This window comes from Carica papaya, chromosome 4, assembly GCF_054855325.1.
Source record: "Carica papaya isolate Zhongbai chromosome 4, ASM5485532v1, whole genome shotgun sequence".
In the NCBI taxonomy this organism is placed as follows: Eukaryota; Viridiplantae; Streptophyta; class Magnoliopsida; order Brassicales; family Caricaceae; genus Carica; species Carica papaya.
In genome coordinates, this window is record NC_142312.1 from 10,201,285 (window position 1) to 10,219,731 (window position 18,447).

Sequence of the window (18,447 nt, forward strand, 5' to 3'; positions counted from 1 at the left end):
CTCTTTTATTTTATATCCAAAAATTATAAATAATATTTCAAATTAAAGCTTTTGGTCTCTACTTTTGTAACGAATGGTTTTCTTTGGAAAGAGAGAAGTGTTGCCTCATGCATAAACCTGATAAATTCTGTGTAACATTAAGTTAATCCTACAAATCAACAATATATCCCTCGTACAGAATCACAATTCATGAGGCTTACAATAATCCTTTGAAATTACATATATTTGAGTAATAGAACACAAAAGTATTGAATGTAAAAAACTATCATTACTCACACATTCAATAAAAATGCAAATTGGAACAAAATTAAACATGTAATTAATCAAAATGCTCTGATACCAATGTTAGAAAACTCATGAAATTAGCATATAATCCAAAAAATAATTCTTTAACTATTTTTCTAAGATCATTTTGTATAATATCATGTACAATCACATTAATAGTTTGTTGTACTTCAAGCCCTATAATGGATATTTTTTGTAATATTTTAAAAGCATTTTTCTATAAAAAAAAATAGATAAAAAGACAAAAGTATCACCATCTTCAACCTCTAGATAGTCGAAAGGAAAAAAATTTGTAGATTTATTGAAAGAACCGCTATCTCTAAATAAAATTGATTTTATAAAATACATAACTTTTTAATTTTTTGTTCAAAAATTATAAATAATATTTCAAATTAAAGCATTTGATCTATACTTTCATTTAAGACCAACATTGCATATATTTAAGTAAGAAAACTCAAAAGTATTAAATGTAAAATACTATTATTATTCAAATATTTAACAAAAATACAAATTGGAACAACATATAATTAACCAAAATACTATAATACTAATGTTTGAAAACTCAGGAACTTAACATATAATCAATAAAATAGTTCTGTAACTATTTTTCTAATTTCATTTTGCATAGTCTCAAATACAATCACATTAATGGTTCGTTATACTTCAAGCCTTACAATATATATTTTTCTGTAATTTTTATAAGGTATTTTTTCTAAAAAAAATAAATAAAAAGATAAAAATATCCTCATTTTCAACCTCTGAAAAACCGAAAGGAAAAAAATTTGCAGGTTCATTGACATAACCACTATTTCTAACTAGCATTGATCTTAAAAATACATAACTCTCTTATTTTTCATCCAAAAATTATAAAAAATATCAAATTAAAGTTTTTATTCTCTACCTTCATATAAGACCAATATTGCATATATTTGAGTAATAAAATACAAAAGAATTAAATGTAAAAAACTACTATTACTCGAACATTCAATAAAAATACAAATTGAAACAAAATTAAACATGCAATTAACCAAAATGCTCTAATACCAATATTAGAAAACTTATGAAATTAATATATAATCCATAATTTCATATACAATCACAGTAATGATTCATTATAGTCCAAGCTCTATAATAGATTTTTTTTGTAATTTTTTCAAAATATTTTTCTTAAAAATAGATAAAAAGACAAAAGTGTCACTTTGTTCAACCTCTGAATAGTCGAAATGAAACAAAATTTGTAGGTTTATTGGCAGAATTTTTATTTCTAAATAGAATTGATAGTAGAAAGTACATAACTCTCTAATTTTTTTTCAAAAAATTATAAATAATATTTAAAATTAAAGTTTTTGGTCTCTACTTTTATTTAAGACCAACAATGCATATATTTGAGTAATAGAACACAAAAGTATTAAATGTAAAAAATTATTATTACTCAAACATTGAAAAAAATATAAATTGGAATAAAATTAAACATGTAATTAACCAAAATACTCTAATACGAACTTTAGGAAACTCATGAAATTAACATATAATCTATAAAAAAAATTTGTAACTATTTTTCTAAGATCATTATACATAATCACATACAATCACATTAATAGTTCCTTGTAGTTCAAGCCCTACAACGAACATTTTTCTACGATTTTTTTTGAAAAAAAATAAAATAGATGAAAAGAGAAAAATGTTCCAATTTTCGACCTCTGAGCAACTGAAAGGAAAAAAATTTGCAGGTTCATTGACAGAATCTCTATTTCTAAATATTATTCATTTTAAAAAATATATAACTCTCTTATTTTTGTCCAAAAATTATAAAAAATGTCAAATTTAAAACTTTTAGTCTCTACCTTCATACAAGACCAATATTGTATATATTTGATTAATAAAACACAAAAGAATTAAATGTAAAAAACTTCTATTACTTAAACATTCAATAAAAATGCAAATTAGAATAAAATAAACATGCAGTTAAGCAAAATGCTATGATACCAGTATTAGAAAACTCATGAAATTAGTATATAATCCATAAAACAATTCTTTAATATTTTTCTAATATCATTTCGTATAATTTCATATACAATCACATTAATGGTTCTTTGTAGTTCAAGCCCTACAATGAATATTTTTCTGTAATTTTTTCAAAATATTTTTTAGAAAAAAAAAACTAAAATAGATAAAAAGACAAAAGTGCCACCGTCTTCAACCTTTGAACAGCAGAAAGGAAAATAATTTGTAGGTTTATTGACAGAACTTCTATTTCTAAATAGTTAGAAAATACATAACTCTCTAATTTTTTGTCCAACAATTATAAATAATATTTTAAATTAAAGTTTTTAGTTTTTACTTTCATTTAAGACCAACATTGCATATATTTGAGTAATAGAACACAAGAGTATTAGATGTAAAAAAACTATTATTATAAAAAATTCAAAAAAATGCAAATTGGAAAAAAATTAAACATGTAATTAATCAAAATACTCTGATACCAAAGTTAGGAAACTCATGAAATTAACATATAATCTATAAAATAATTTTGTAACTTTTTTTCTAAGATCATTTTGCATAGTATCACACACAATCACATGAATGGTTCGTGGTACTTCAAACCATACAATAGATATTTTTCTGTGATTTTTTTGAAGTATTTTTTCTGAAAAAAATAAAATAGATAAAAAGATAAAAATGTACCTATCTTTAACTTTTGAACAACCGAAAGAAAAAAAATTTGCAGGTTCATTGATAAAACCTCTATTTTTAAACATAATTAATTTTAAAAAAAATACAAAACTCTCTCATTTTTTGTCCAAAAATTATAAAAAAATATCAAATTAAAGTTTTTATTCTCTATCTTCATATAAGACAAATATTGCATATATTTTTGTAACAAAACACCAAAATATTAAATTTAAAAAACTGTTATTATTCAAACATTAAACAAAAATAAAAATTGGAACAAAATTAAACATGCAATTAACTGAAATGCTCTGATACCAATATTAGAAAACTCATGGAATTAACATATAATCCATAAAATAATTCTTTAACTATTTTTCTAAGATAATTTTGCATAATTCATATACAATCACATTAATGGTTCATTGTAGTTTAAACTCTACAATGGATATTTTCTGTAATTGTTTTAAAGCATTTTTTCTAAAAAAAAAACTAAAATAGATAAAAAGATAAAAGTGTCCCCATCTTTAACCTCTGAACAGCTGAAAGGAAAAAAAAATTTAGGTTCTTTGATAGAACTTTTATTTCTAAATTGAATTAATCTTAGAAAATACATAACCCTCTAATTTTTTATTGAAAAATTATAAATAATATTTAAAATTAAAATTTTTGGTCTGTACTTTCATTTAAGACCAACATTGCATATATTTCGTAACACACAAGAAATTCCTCTTTATTTTTATAATTATTATTTTATCTTATTTTATTTTATTTTAATTTATTCTATATAAATATAAATAAGTATTAATAGAATTTAATTTATTTTAATTTAATTTAACGGAAATAATAATAATAATAATAATAATAATAATAAAAGGGGAAGGAATTATTTAGGGATTTAATTGAAAACAATTTTGGAAAAAAAGGGTGAAAATTTGGGTTCTGGGGGTATTTTTGAAAGAAAAATCGAAAATCGGAGGTCAAAACGCAATTTAGAAAAATTACACCACGTCAGCTGCCCGGTCAGCAGCCCTGGCCAACCAGGACGTCCCGCGTGACAGAGACACTGACGCGGGAGGCCACGCGAAAGGGAGCCACGTGGGCGATCCGCGTGCGCGCGATCGAACGACTGAGATCTTTTCCCGCGCGCACGGACGACCCAGATTGAATCATGATGAACAGTCTAGATTCATTTCCTATTTAATCGCGATCTGACGATCCATATTAAATGCGATGGACGGCTCAGATCAAAAGCAGATGGTTATAAATAATCTCATCCGCACCCAAACCCTAACCCTAGCCGCCAGATCCCCTCGCCAGAGAAGACAGCCTAGCCGTTGGGGAGCCGATCGTCGTCACCCACCGCCTTACCGGAGCAATTTTCGGCCGCCAAACAAGATAAAAATTCTACTCTTTGCTCAGAATTCGATTTTAAACCCACCTATGGCCAGATCGAAGCGAAAGCACCGGCCAATTGGCCGAAAAATGTCGCCAAAGCCTAGCGGCGCCGCCGCGGGGTGTCTCAATTTTTACCTCGATGAGGCCCTTTTCGATTCTCGTTCGACGTGATTTTTCTACCTTTGTGATCACCATTTCCTCCTCTACAAGTTGATTGGAGCAAAACACTAAACCGCGACATGAGTCAGAGGAGCCACCGCACCAGAGAGCCCCACCGCCAGTAAGTTTCAGTTTTCTATGTTTTTTCAGCCCACCGAGGGACCTAAGGGTGTTTTTTCATAGGAACTGATGCAAGTTTGGCTGAATTCGGCCGAAAATGACCGAAAACAACCAACCCGAGGCGAATCACCGCTTGCGGCAATGCTGTCGCCAGAGCACGGCGGAGCCGCCGTGCCAGAATTCTGAAATTGGCCGAGTAGGCCCTGGGTCTGATTTTTTGGGTTATTTTAGACATGTGTAGGTACCGTAAGTGCGTTGCAGTTTTCGAAAAAAAATTCAGGGTATCTAGGGACCGCCCGTAGGCACAGTGAAAATCTAGTTTTCAGCGTCAGATCAGGTAAGGACCCCTCACCCTATTTCCTATCATGGAATTGAAGTTTGAATAAATGATAATACTGTATTTTGTACAAATTAAATAGATATGCATAATTAATTATGGTTGCTAATGGAGCCCGAACCGGACATATTTCTCTGTCAATTCCTGTTTGATTTATTTTATAGTTTAAATGCATTATGGTATCTGGTTTATTTATTTTATAGTTTTGAATGCATGAATCACTGCTTACTTCACTACTGTTTGATTTTGGGAATCTAAGATATGCTTGCTTTGTTGGATGCACATTCCTTGTTTATGTATTCATGTTTGAGTTGGTAATGGGGACTAAGGAAAAATAGGAAAGGGGTGTGATTTGATAAATGGTTAAGGTAACAGCCTCACTAGATATCCTGAAAGATGGTGGACGGACCGGGTTCATAGGGAACCCTACTGTGAACGTTGTCTCATACCGGACGGGGTATGGAGACTTTATGGTTTTGGTGCTCATACCGGACGGAGTATGGGGACGGCCCGCTTCACTCTCATACTGGACGGGGTATTGAGGTTTATTGTTTTGGCGCTCATACCGGACGGGGTATGGGGACGACCCTGGAATTAAGTTTGTTAAGGGGCATTGTTCACGTGTAGCGGGGACCTCTATGGATTCCCATGGATACTAATAGGCTGATAAAAAGGGGCAATTATTGTTTGATGATTTGAATATAAAAGTATAATATGTGCTATGTTACAGATTATATATGAATTCATGATATTTACAATGTTATTGTTTCCATAGGTTGTTTTTATAAATCTCACCATGGTAAGTGGACGGTAAATGGTTTGATTATTGATAAATGAATTTGTTTAAATCTACTGCTCTATTGGTTGTTTTAATTTTCTACCAACCTTTGCTTCTGTGACGGTGATTAGTGTGATGTCCTTAGTGGGCTAGTGTAGCTCATTCCTTATTTAACCATTTCAGATCAGGAGGACCTGGTTCCCGAGCCCGATCCACAAGAAGACGGCGAGTAGATGCTAGATACCTTATAGTTTCCTTTAATTTTCTTATTTCTCGTATTTCTTTTAGAGAACTTATTCTGTGATATTGTTTAGTACTTTTAAGTTATTGTGTAAGGGATATTAACCTTAATCTTTTATTTCGCTTCCGCACTCAGTTATTATATGTATTTTCTTTTGAATTTCCAGGGTCGTTACAGTTGATATCAGAGCCGCGTTCCTCGGACTCGTCCCTTACACAATGATACTTAGAGAAACACCAAACCAATGAATTATTACTCAACCCTTCCTTGTGAAATACAGGTACAGAGAGATGAGAAGAGGAAGACCCCCACCAAATCGAGCAGCCCGAGATGGTTCACTTCGGGAAGACGTCGACAGGATATTTGAGATGCTGAAGAGACTCATTACTGCCCAGCAGGGTCGGGAGGAGAGAAGGGAGCTACCCGACCCTCCCCTGCTACCACAGGTTGAGCCACCATTGCAGCGAGAGGATCCTGAGCCACCCCAGTATGAGCCTGCTCCTCTACAGTACCACCTGGTGCCACCGCTGCAATATAATCCGATGCCCTAGCCATAGTACTGCCCGGCACTGCCGTAATTTAATCTAGTGCCCCTACCATATCAGCCAGTACCACCACAGGGCCCCTCAGTCTATCCTCAGCCTTGCCCAATCCCTCTTCCACGAGACCCAGCTCCTTCCATGATTGACCCAGGCTACATAGAGAGGTACAGGAGGCTGAACCCATCTACTTTTATAGAGGAATCCTCTTTTGAAGATGCCTAGTACTGGTTGGCGGAGACGGAGAAGGCCTTCAAAACCCTAAGAATGACTCCAGAGTAGAGGGTCACCCTTGCTACCTATATGCTGGTGAGAGAAGTAGACCGCTGGTGGGAACTCAAGTAAACCACCCTGCTTGTTCCAGTTACTTGGGAACAGTTCTTAGCAGCCTTTCATGCAGAGTATCTCCCAGAGCACATCCGACATCTGAAGGAGATGGAGTTTATCCAATTAGTCCAGGGGAACATGACGGTGTCTGAATATGCTCGTAAGTTCCTGGAGTTAGGCCGATACTCCCCTGAGACATTAATGGATGAGGGCAGGAAGGCTAGGAGGTTCCAGTGGGGCCTTCGCCCAGAAATCAAGCGGCATTTGTTTGTACTCGAGCTCAGGACATACTCGGCCGTTCTGGCCAAGGCACAGTTAGTGGAGAGGAGCCTCCACACCCTCCCTCAGTTAGCAGGGAACCACAGACCCTCAGCTCCACCCCGTCGACTAGCACCTACTGCGCCTGTCCAACAGAATAAGAGGCCCAGACCGGTGATCCAAGCTCCCCTTCAGGGTCCAGTGGTAGGACATGGTAAGATCTGTCAGCATTGCGGCAGGGATCACGGGGACCGACCATGCTACCGCCTTAATAACACTTGTCGCATATGTGGTAGTGCCCAACACCATGCGAGAGAGTGCCCAAGGAACCAGAATCAGGGAAGACCTCCTATCCAGGGCAGGGCTTACAACCTCACCCAGCAGGATGCCGATGCCGACCCAGACGTGGTACAGGGTATGTACACTACCTGTAACCATCTTACTCATATTTTATTTGACACTAGTGCATCGCATTCACTTGTTTCACCTGTTTTTGCATCCAAATTTAATGTATTACCTGATAAACTTGATTCAATGTTATTTGTGTCTACTGCTGGGAGTGCAACACTATTGGGAGAAGTTGTCTACAAGGCTTGTGCCTTAGAAATAGCAAATAGGAAACTGAGTGTAGACCTAATAGAATTAGGCACGGGAGATTTTGATGTAATCTTAGGGATGGATTGGCTAGCGGCGTATCACGCCACCGAAGATTGCTTTAGCAAGAAGGTTGTATTTAATACTCCTAATGAGGAGCTATTTACAAATTAATAAAATCATTTAGTATTTATTCCTTGATGACAAGTTTTCTTATTTGTCGAGTACCTTAACCTTGTTATTTTCTCTAAGTAGGCAAACCTAAGAAAAAGAATTGTATTCAAGAGATTTCGATAGTCCGAGATTTTCCAGATGTGTTTCTGGATGAACTACCGAACTGCCAGTGGGCAGGAAAGTCGAGTTCACCATATATCTACAGCTAGCCACCCAGCCTATTTTAGTTGCTCCTTACCGCATGAGCTGCGTTGAGATGGAGGAGCTGAGGAAACAGATCACTGAATTGCAAGACAGTGGTTTTATCAGATATAGTGTGTCCCCTTGGGGTGCTGGAGTCACTTTTACCAAGAAGGGAGATGGAATGTTGAGACTATGTATTGATTACAGATGATTGAACAAGGTCACAATCAAGAACAAGTATCCCCTTCCCAGGATTGATGACCTCTTTGATCAGTTGCAGGGTGCGCACGTTTTCTCCAAAATAGACCTGCGACCAGGCTACCATCAAGTGAAAATAAGGACAGAAGACATCCCAAGATGACTTTTCGAATCAGGTACGGACACTATGAGTTCCTGGTCTTGTCATTTGGGCTAACCAACGCCCCAGCCATCTTCATGGATCTAATGAATAGGGTCTTCAGATAATTCTTAGATCAATTCGTTATCATATTCATTGATGACATCCTGGTCTACTCAAAAAGTAGAGAGGAACATGCTCACTATCTAACCCAGGTTTTGCAGGTTCTCAGAAGAAAGAAGCTGTATACAAAGTTGAGTAAGTGTGGATTCTAGATTGAGCAGACTGCCTTCCTAGGGCACATTATATCAAAGGATAGAGTATCAGTGAATCCTGAAAAGGTTGAAGCGGTGGTCGGCTAGGAGAAATTGACATCAGTTAAAGAAATTCGTAGCTTCTTAGGAATGGCGGGCTATTACCGCAGGTTCGTTGAAGGATTATCTAGTCTAGCGGCTCCCTTAACCCGACTCATAAAGAAGAATGCCAAGTTTGAGTGGAATGGGGACTGTGAAAGAAGTTTTTCAGAACTAAAGAAGCGGCTGACTACTGCACCTATGCTGGCCTTACCGAGTGGATCGGGAAGATATACAGTTTACAGTGATGCCTCCTATCTAGGCCTAGGTTGTGTTCTAATGCAGCATGGGAATGTCATAGTCTATGGGTCCAGACAGTTAAAGAGTCATGAAAAAAATTATCCCACCCATGACTTAGAGCTTGCCGCAATCATACACACCTTGAAGACTTGGCGCCATTATTTATATGGAGAGACCTTTCAGATCTATACCGATCACAAAAGTTTGAAACACATATTCACTCAGAAGGACCTTAACATGCGTTAGAGAAGGTGGATAGAACTTCTTGAGGACTATGATTATGATATCTTGTACCATCCAAGTAAGGGCAACGTGATAGTCGATGCACTTAGCAAAAAAAGTATAGGTATCTTAGCCCATTTGATGGTCTCAGAATGCAGGCAAATTAGGGGTACATAATAGATTCGACTTCAAGACTTGAGGAGAGTCACATGTTTGGGCCATTTGACTGTCCAACCTGAGTTAATCCAGAGAATAAGGGAAACTCAGTCATCTGATCCTGCCCTAGTAGCCCTCAAGAACAATGCAGAACAGGGAGTTAGCTTGGAATTCTGAGTCTCCACCGATGGGTTACTCCGATTTCAGGACAAGGTGTGTGTTTCAAGTGACAGTAAGTTAAGGAGAGACATCATGACAGAGGCCCATAGTTTAAAGTTTTCCATGCATCTCGGAAGCACCAAAATGTACCAAAGTATGCGACCTCGATTTTGGTGGAATGGGATAAAAAGGGACATAGCTGACTTTATGTCTAAATTCTTGGTATGTCAGCAGGTCAAGGCAGAGCATCAGCGCCTAGGCGGGTTACTTCAGCCTTTACCAATCCCAAAGTAGAAGTGGGAACATATCACCATGGACTTCGTGACAAGGTTACCTAAGGCACGCTTAGGACATGACGCCATCTGGGAAATTGTTGACCGATTTACCAAGTCTTCCCACTTCTTAACCATCAGGATAATTAATCCCCTGGACAAGTTGGCAAGAATGTATATCCGAAAAATAGTCAGATTGCATGGAGTCCCAGTGATAGTGGTGTCCTACAGGGACCCCAGGTTCACTTCTCAGTTTTGGAGTAGCTTTCAGTAAGCCATGGGAACAAAGCTGTCCCTCAGTACTGCCTTCCACCCTCAGACTGATGGACAATCAGAAAGGACGATCCATACACTTGAGGATATGCTTCGAGCTTGTGTCCTTGACTCTGGGGGCCATTGGGACGACCATCTGCCCCTGATAGAGTTTGCCTACAACAATAGCTACCAAGCGAGCATTGGCATGGCTCCGTATGAGGCGTTATATGGGCATCCATGCAGATCGCCGATTTGTTGGGAAGAAGTGGGTGATAGAAAATTGTTCGGCCCAGAGCTGGTAGAGGAAACTACATCCAAGATAGTTAAGATCAGGAGGAACATTCAGACGGCTTAGAGCAGGCAGAAAAGTTATGCAGACACCCGGAGGAGAGATTTAGTGTTTGAGAAAGGGGACTGGGTGTTCCTTAAGGTCACTCCCTTCAAGGGAATTAGTAGGTTCAGTAGGAGGAAAAAACTGAACCCCCGATTTATTGGACCATTTGAAGTCTTAGACAGGATAGGTACCGCCGCCTACAGACTAGCACTACCTCTAGAGCTTTCCAAGGTCCATAATGTGTTTCATGTATTCATGCTACGCAAATACAACCTGGACCCCTCTCATGTCTTGGCCCACGAACCCCTCCCACTCCAGGAGGACTTATCCTACGAGGAAGTACCAGTCAGCATTACGAATCGAAAGAGTAGATTACTCCGCAACTAGAAAATATCCTTTGTAAAGGTCGTATGGCAGAACCACACACCAAGGGAGGCTACATGGGAGCTAGATCCCAGTATGCACAGTTGTTTGATCGAGACTAAGAGACAAATTTAAGGGGCCAAATTTCTTTTAAGGGGGGTAAAGTTGTAACACCCAAGAAATTCCTCTTTATTTTTATAATTATTATTTTATCTTATTTTATTTTATTTTAATTTATTCTATATAAATATAAATAAGTATTAATAGAATTTAATTTAATTTAATTTAATTTAATTTAATGGAAATAATAATAATAATAATAATAATAAGGGGTAGAAATTATTTAGGAATTTAATTGAAAATAATTTTGGGAAAAAAGGGGTAAAAATTTGGGTTCTGGGGGTATTTTTGAAAGAAAAATTAGAAACCGGAGGTCAAAATATAATTTAGAAAAATTACGCCACGTCAGCTGCCCGGTCAGCAGCCCCGACCAACCAGAACGCGTCGCGTGGCAGAGACACTGACGTGGGAGGCCACGCGGAAAGGAGCCACATGGGCGATCCACGTGCGCGCGATTGAACGACTAAGATCCGTTCCCGCGCGCACGGACGACCCAGATCAAAATGCGCACAGACAGCCCAGATTGCATCGCTCACGGACGACCCAGATTGAATCGTGCATGGACGACCCAAATTGAATCGCGCACGGACGGCCCAAATTCATTTCTTATTTAATCTCGATCGAACGATCCAAATTAAATGCAATTGACGGCTCAGATCAAAAGCGGATGGTTATAAATAATCTCATCCGTACCCTAACCCTAGCCGCCAGAGCCCCTCGTCGGAGAAGACAGCCCAGCCACCGAGGAGTCGACTGCCGCCACCCGCCGTCGTACCGGAGCAATTTTCGGCTGCCAAACGAGGTAAAAATTCTACCCTTTGCTCAGAATTCTATTTTAAACCCACCTATAGTCAAATCGGAGCGAAAGTACCAGCCAATTAGCCGAAAAACACCGCTGAAGCCTAGCGACGCCGCTGCGAGGTGTCTCAGTTTTTGCCTCGATGAGGCCCTTCCTGATTCCCATTCGACGTAATTTTTCTTCCTTTATGGTCACCGTTTCTTCCTCTACAGGCTGACCGGAGCAAAACACCAAACTGCGACGTGAGCCGGATGAGCCACCACACCGGAGAGCCCCACTGCCGGTAAGTTTCAGTTTTTTGAGTTTTTTTGGCCCACCGAGGGCCCTAAGGGTGTATAATATCATGTACAATCACATTAATAGTTTGTTGTACTTCAAGCCCTATAATGAATATTTTTTTGTAATATTTTAAAAGTATTTTTCTATAAAAAAAATAGATAAAAAGATAAAAGTATCACCATCTTCAACCTCTAGATAGTCGAAAGGAAAAAAATTTATAGATTTATTGACGGAACCGTAATCTCTAAATAAAATTGATTTTATAAAATACATAACTCTTTAATTTTTTGTCCAAAAATTATAAATAATATTTCAAATTAAAGCATTTGATCTATACTTTCATTTAAGACCAACATTGCATATATTTAAGTAAGAAAACTCAAAAGTATTAAATGTAAAATACTATTATTATTCAAACATTTAACAAAAATACAAATTGAAACAACATATAATTAACCAAAATACTATGATACCAATATTTGAAAACTCATGAACTTAACATATAATCAATAAAATAGTTCTGTAACTATTTTTCTAATTTCATTTTGTATAGTATCAAATACAATCGCATTAATAGTTCGTTATACTTCAAGCCTTACAATATATATTTTTCTGTAATTTTTTTAAGGCATTTTTTCTAAAAAAAATAAATAAAAGATAAAAATATCCCTATCTTCAACCTCTGAAAAACAGAAAGGAAAAAAATTTGCAGGTTCATTGGCATAACCACTATTTCTAACTAGCATTGATCTTAAAAAATACATAACTCTCTTATTTTTCATCCAAAAATTATAAAAATATCAAATTAAAGTTTTTATTCTCTACCTTCATATAAGACCAATATTGCATATATTTGACTAATAAAATACAAAAGTATTAAATGTAAAAAACTACTATTACTCGAATATTCAACAAAAATACAAATTGGAACAAAATTAAACACGCAATTAACCAAAATGCTCTAATACCAATATTTGAGTAATAGAACACAAGAGTATTAAATGAAAAAAAATTTATTACTAAAATATTCAACAAAAATACAAATTAGAACAAAATTAAACATGTAATTAACCAAAATACTGTGATACCAATGTTAGAAAACTCATGAAATTAACATATAATCTATAAAATAATTTTATAACTAATTTTGTAAGATCATTTTTCATAGTATCACAATCACATCAATAGTTCACTGTAGTTCAAGCCCTACAATGGACATTTTTCTGTGATTTTTTTAAAGTATTTTTATTTGGATAAAAAATAAAATAGATGAAAAGATAAAAATGTCCCCATCTTTAACCTTTGAAAAGCCGAAAGAAAAATAATTTGCTGGTTCATTAATAGAAACTCTATTTCTAAACATAATTAAATTTAAAAAATGCATAACTCTTTTATTTTTTTCCAAAAATTATAATTATTACTAAAAAATTCAACAAAAAATCAAATTGGAACAAAATTAAACATGTAATGAACCAAAATACTCTTATACCAGTGTTAGAAAACTTATGAAATTAGCATACAATCTATAAAATAATTTTGTAACTTTTTTTTCTAAGATCATTTTGCATAGTATTACAAACAATCACGTTAATGGTTCGTTGTAGTTCAAGTTTTGCAATAGATATTTTTCTGTGATTGTTTCAAAGTATTTCTTCTTAAAAAAATAAAATAGATGAAAAGATAAAAATGTCTTCATCTTGAACCTCTGAACTATCGAAAGGAAAACAATTTGCAGGTTCATTGACAGAACCTCTATTTCTAAATAGCATTTATTTTAAAAAATACATAACTCTCTCATTTTTTGTTCAAAAATTATAAAACAAATATTAAATTAAAGGTCTTAGTCTCTACCTTCATAAACAAATATTTAATATATTTGAGTAATAAATGTAAAGGTCCGGAACTTAAAAGGAAATAAAGTCATGAATTAAATGTGAAAGTGAAATAATAGAGTTTAGGATTCACATTCCTTACACAATAATTTAGAATGCCCATTAGGGTTATGAGAATGTCCCTTCTAAAAGAAACAAACAAAAATTAAAGAAATAAACAAAAGACAATATACTGATCCTTCTAGGATGACCTTCACTAGCTTTTGAAGGAAGTTCAAGTTCTATTCACAACTCTCTCGTTGATCGAGATCTGGTCCTCTTAATCTGAAATAGTTAATGAAATGGTGAGCTACACTAGCCTCATAAGAATATCAGACTACTCACCGATACAGAAACTGAAGGTTGGTAAAAATCATAAAAACAACCAATGGAGTTCTTGATTTAAGTAAATTCATTTATCATGAGAAAAAACCATTTATTGCATATATTTACTATTGCGAGATTTTCAAAATCGACCTATAGAGATACAATAATTCAAATAACATTCCAATCTCATTTTCAAATGAGCAATAGCAACAACTTTCCCTTTTTATTTACCTACTAGTATCCCTGGGGACCTATAAGGATGTCTCACTACACGTGAACCAATATTCAATATTGTCAACTAACCGGCCATCCCCATACCCCGTTCGATATTATTGTTAAAAATACCATCCCTTAATATCCCGTCCGGTATGAGCGCCAAAAATGTAATTCCTTGATATCTCGTTTGGTATGAGCGCCAAAAATACCATCCCTTAATACCTCGTCCGGTATGAGGGTGAATCGGGTTGTCCCCATAACTCGTCCGATATGAGCGCCAAAAATACCATTCATCGATACCCCGTTAGATATGAGGCAAAATTCATATGTACTCAGTCTGTCCACCATCTTATAAGATATCTAGTAAGGCTATCATTCATTAATTCGCGTGATCAATCAATTTTCCATTTGCATATTAATTTTTAATTTCACAAATCAACCGTAAATCATGCAAGACAAGCAATATATATATCAAGAAAGTACAACTGAATCATTCAACCATTCTAATATATCATCATGTATTTAAAACTGTAAATTTAACAATTACACAGGACAACAAATAAATGACTAACCGGTTCCAGCTCCATTGATAACCTGTAATTATTCTCAAAGTTTTTAAAATTACACAAATATCATATTACCAGTTATTAAGCTTCAATTCCATAACAGAGAATAAGGTGATGGATTTTTAGCCGAATTAGTGTCCAAAATACCGAACTTTCTACTGCGCCTACTAGTCCATAGGTTTCTTAAATTTTTCTGTAGAGATTAAAACACACTTCACGTACCTAAAAATACCCCCAAAATCGAAAATCAGTGTTAAAAACTTTTTTTGACCAATTTTAAAATTTTGACACGATGGCACCACTGTTCGCAGTAGTGGTTTGCCACGGGCTGGCCATTTTCGGCCAGTTTTGGCAAGTTTTTGCCGATTTTATACCCATCCCTACGAGAAAATACGTTAAGAGGCCTTAGTAAGCCGAAAAAAGTTAAAAAACAGAAACCTACCGGTGGTGGGATGTTCCAGTGCGGCGGCTCCACTGGTTTACCTTCGCGGCTGGGCTTTTTCTTTGGTTAACCTATAGAAAACAGGACGGTGAACACAACGGTAAAAAAATTGCACGAAACAAAAAACGAGAAGGGGCTCATCGAAGGCAATTGCGGGTTTTGTCTGTGGCGGCGGTGCCGAGCTTTGCTCGCGGTTTTTGGCTCACTCGCTATTTCTTTTGCTTTGATTTTGCCATGAGGGTGCTCAGAATCAAATTCCAAGCAGATAGTAGAATTTTTACCTTTTTTGGCGGTCGAAGGTGACTTCGATGTGGCGATGGGCGGCAGTCGGCTCCCTTTTCGGGTGACTGATTCTTCTTCTCCGGCAAGAGTCTGGCAGCTAGGGTTTGGGTACAGTGTGATACGAAATATTTATACCCATCTCGCATTAATCTGGGCCGTTCATCTTGCTTTATCTCGACCGTCCAATCCCGTTTAAAGAGGAAATAAATTTGGACCATTCATCGCAATTTAATCTCGACCGTCCAATTGTGATTAAAGAGGGAACGAATCTTGACATTCATTGTGTTTAATCGCGACCGTCTGATCGCACCTGAGGAAAGAATGGATCCGGACTGTCTACATGCGTAGGAATGCTTTCGGACCGTCCAATCACGGGGCACACGGATTGCCAGCGTGGCATCGAGTCAGCGTGCCTTGCCACGCAGCGCTCTCCGGTTCGTTGGGGCTGCTGACTGGTTGGTCCTACGTGTTGCAATGTTTCTTAATTGCTTTTTGACTCTTAATTTTTAATTTTTAAAAAAAAAACACAATCTGAATTCAAATTTTCACTCCTTTTCCCAAAATTATTTTCAATTTCATCCTCAACTTATTTTTTTCCATAATTCTACATTAAATTAAAATTTATTAATTTCAAAATTAGATTTTATAGTTTTTTTAATGCTAAAATTAATATCGGACCAAATTTTGGGGCCGGGTATTACTACTCTTCCCCCTTTAAAAGAAATTTGGTTCCTCAAATTTGTCTCCCTCTCACTCAATCAAATAGTTGGGGATATTATTTATAATTTTTGGATAAAAAATTAGAGAGTTATGTATTTTCTAAGATCAATTTTATTTAGAAATAGAAGTTCTATCAATATCCTACAAATTGTTTTCCTTTCGACTGTTCAGAGTTTGAAGATGGTGATGCTTTTGTCTTTTTATCTATTTTATTTTTTTTCAGAAAAAATACTTTGAAAAAATTACATAAAAATATCTATTGTAGAGCTTGAACTACAATGATCAATTAATGTGATTGTATATAAAATTATGCAAAATGATCTTAGAAAAATAGTTAAAAAATTATTTTATGGATTATATGTTAACTCCATGAGTTTCCTAATATTGGTATCAAAGCATTTGTTAATCGAATGTTTAATTTTGTTCCAATTTGCATTTTTGTTTAATGTTTTAGTAATAGCAGTGTTTTACATTTAATATTTTTGTATTTTATTACTCAAATATATGCAATATTGGTCTTCTATGAAGGTATAGACTAAAAGATTTAGTTTAATATTTTTTATAATTTTTGGACAAAAAATAAAAGAGTTATGTATTTTTTAAGATCAATGTTATTTAGAAATAGAGGTTCTGTCAATGAACCTGCAAATTATTTTCCTTTCAGTTGTTCAGAGGTTAAAGATGGGGACATTTTTATCTTTTCATCTATTTTATTTTTTTCAGAAAAATACTTTGAAAAAATCACAGAAAAATGTCTATTGTAGGGTTTGAACTACAACAAACCATTAATGTGATTGTATGTGATACTATGCAAAATAATATTAGAAAAATAGTTACAGAATTATTTTATTGATTATATGTTAATTTCATGAGTTTTCTTACATTGGTATCATAATATTTTGGTTAATTACATATTATTACAATTTGTATTTTTATTGAATGTTTAAGTAATAATAGTTTTTAACATTTAATACTTTGAGTTTTCTTACTCAAATATATGCAATATTGGCCTTAAATGAAAGTATAGACCAAAATCTTTAATTTAAAATATTATTTATAATTTGAAACATTCAACAAAAATACAAATTGGAACAACATGTAATTAACCAAAATACTATTATACCAATGTTAGAAAACTCATGAAATTAACATATAATATATAAAATAATTCTATAACTATTTTTCAAAGATCATTTTGCATAGTACCATATACAATTACATTAATGGTTCGTTGTAGTTAAAGTTGTACAATAGATTTTTTTTAAAATTTTTTCAAAGTATTTTTTAAAAAAATATAAAATAGATGAAAAGATAAAAATGTCCCCATCATCAACCTCTGAACAGTTGAAAGAAAAAAAAAATTGTAGGTTCATTAACAAAACCTCTATTTCTAAACAGAATTAATTTTAAAAAATACGTAACTCTCTCAATTTTTGTCCAAAAATTATAAAAATTATAAAATTAAAGCATTTAGTCTCTACTTTCATTTAAGACAAATATTGCATATATTTAAATAATAAAAGACAAAAGTATTAAATGTAAAAGACTATCATTACTCAAACATTTAATAAAAAGCAATTTGGAAGAAAATTAAATATGGAATTAACCAAAATATTCTTATACCAATGTTAAGAAACTCATGGAATTAACATATAATTCATAAAATAATTCTTTAACTATTTTTCTAAGATCATTTTGTATAATATCATATACAATCACATTAATAGTTCATTGTACTTCAAGGCTTACAATGGATATTTTTCTGTGATGTTTTTAAAGTATTTTCTCTGAAAAAAATAAAATAGATAAAAAGATAAAAGTGTCCCCATCTTCAACCTCTGAACAGTCGAAAGGAAAAAAATTTGTTAGGTCATTGACAGAACCTGTATCTCTAACAAGAATTGATTTTAAAAAACTCTCTAATTTGTTGTTAAAAAATTATAAATAATATTTCAAATTAAAGCTTTTGGTCTTACTTTCATTTAAGACCAACATTGCATATTTGAGTAAGAAAACTCAAAAGTATTAAATATGAAAGACTCTTATTACTCAAACATTCAATAAAAATACA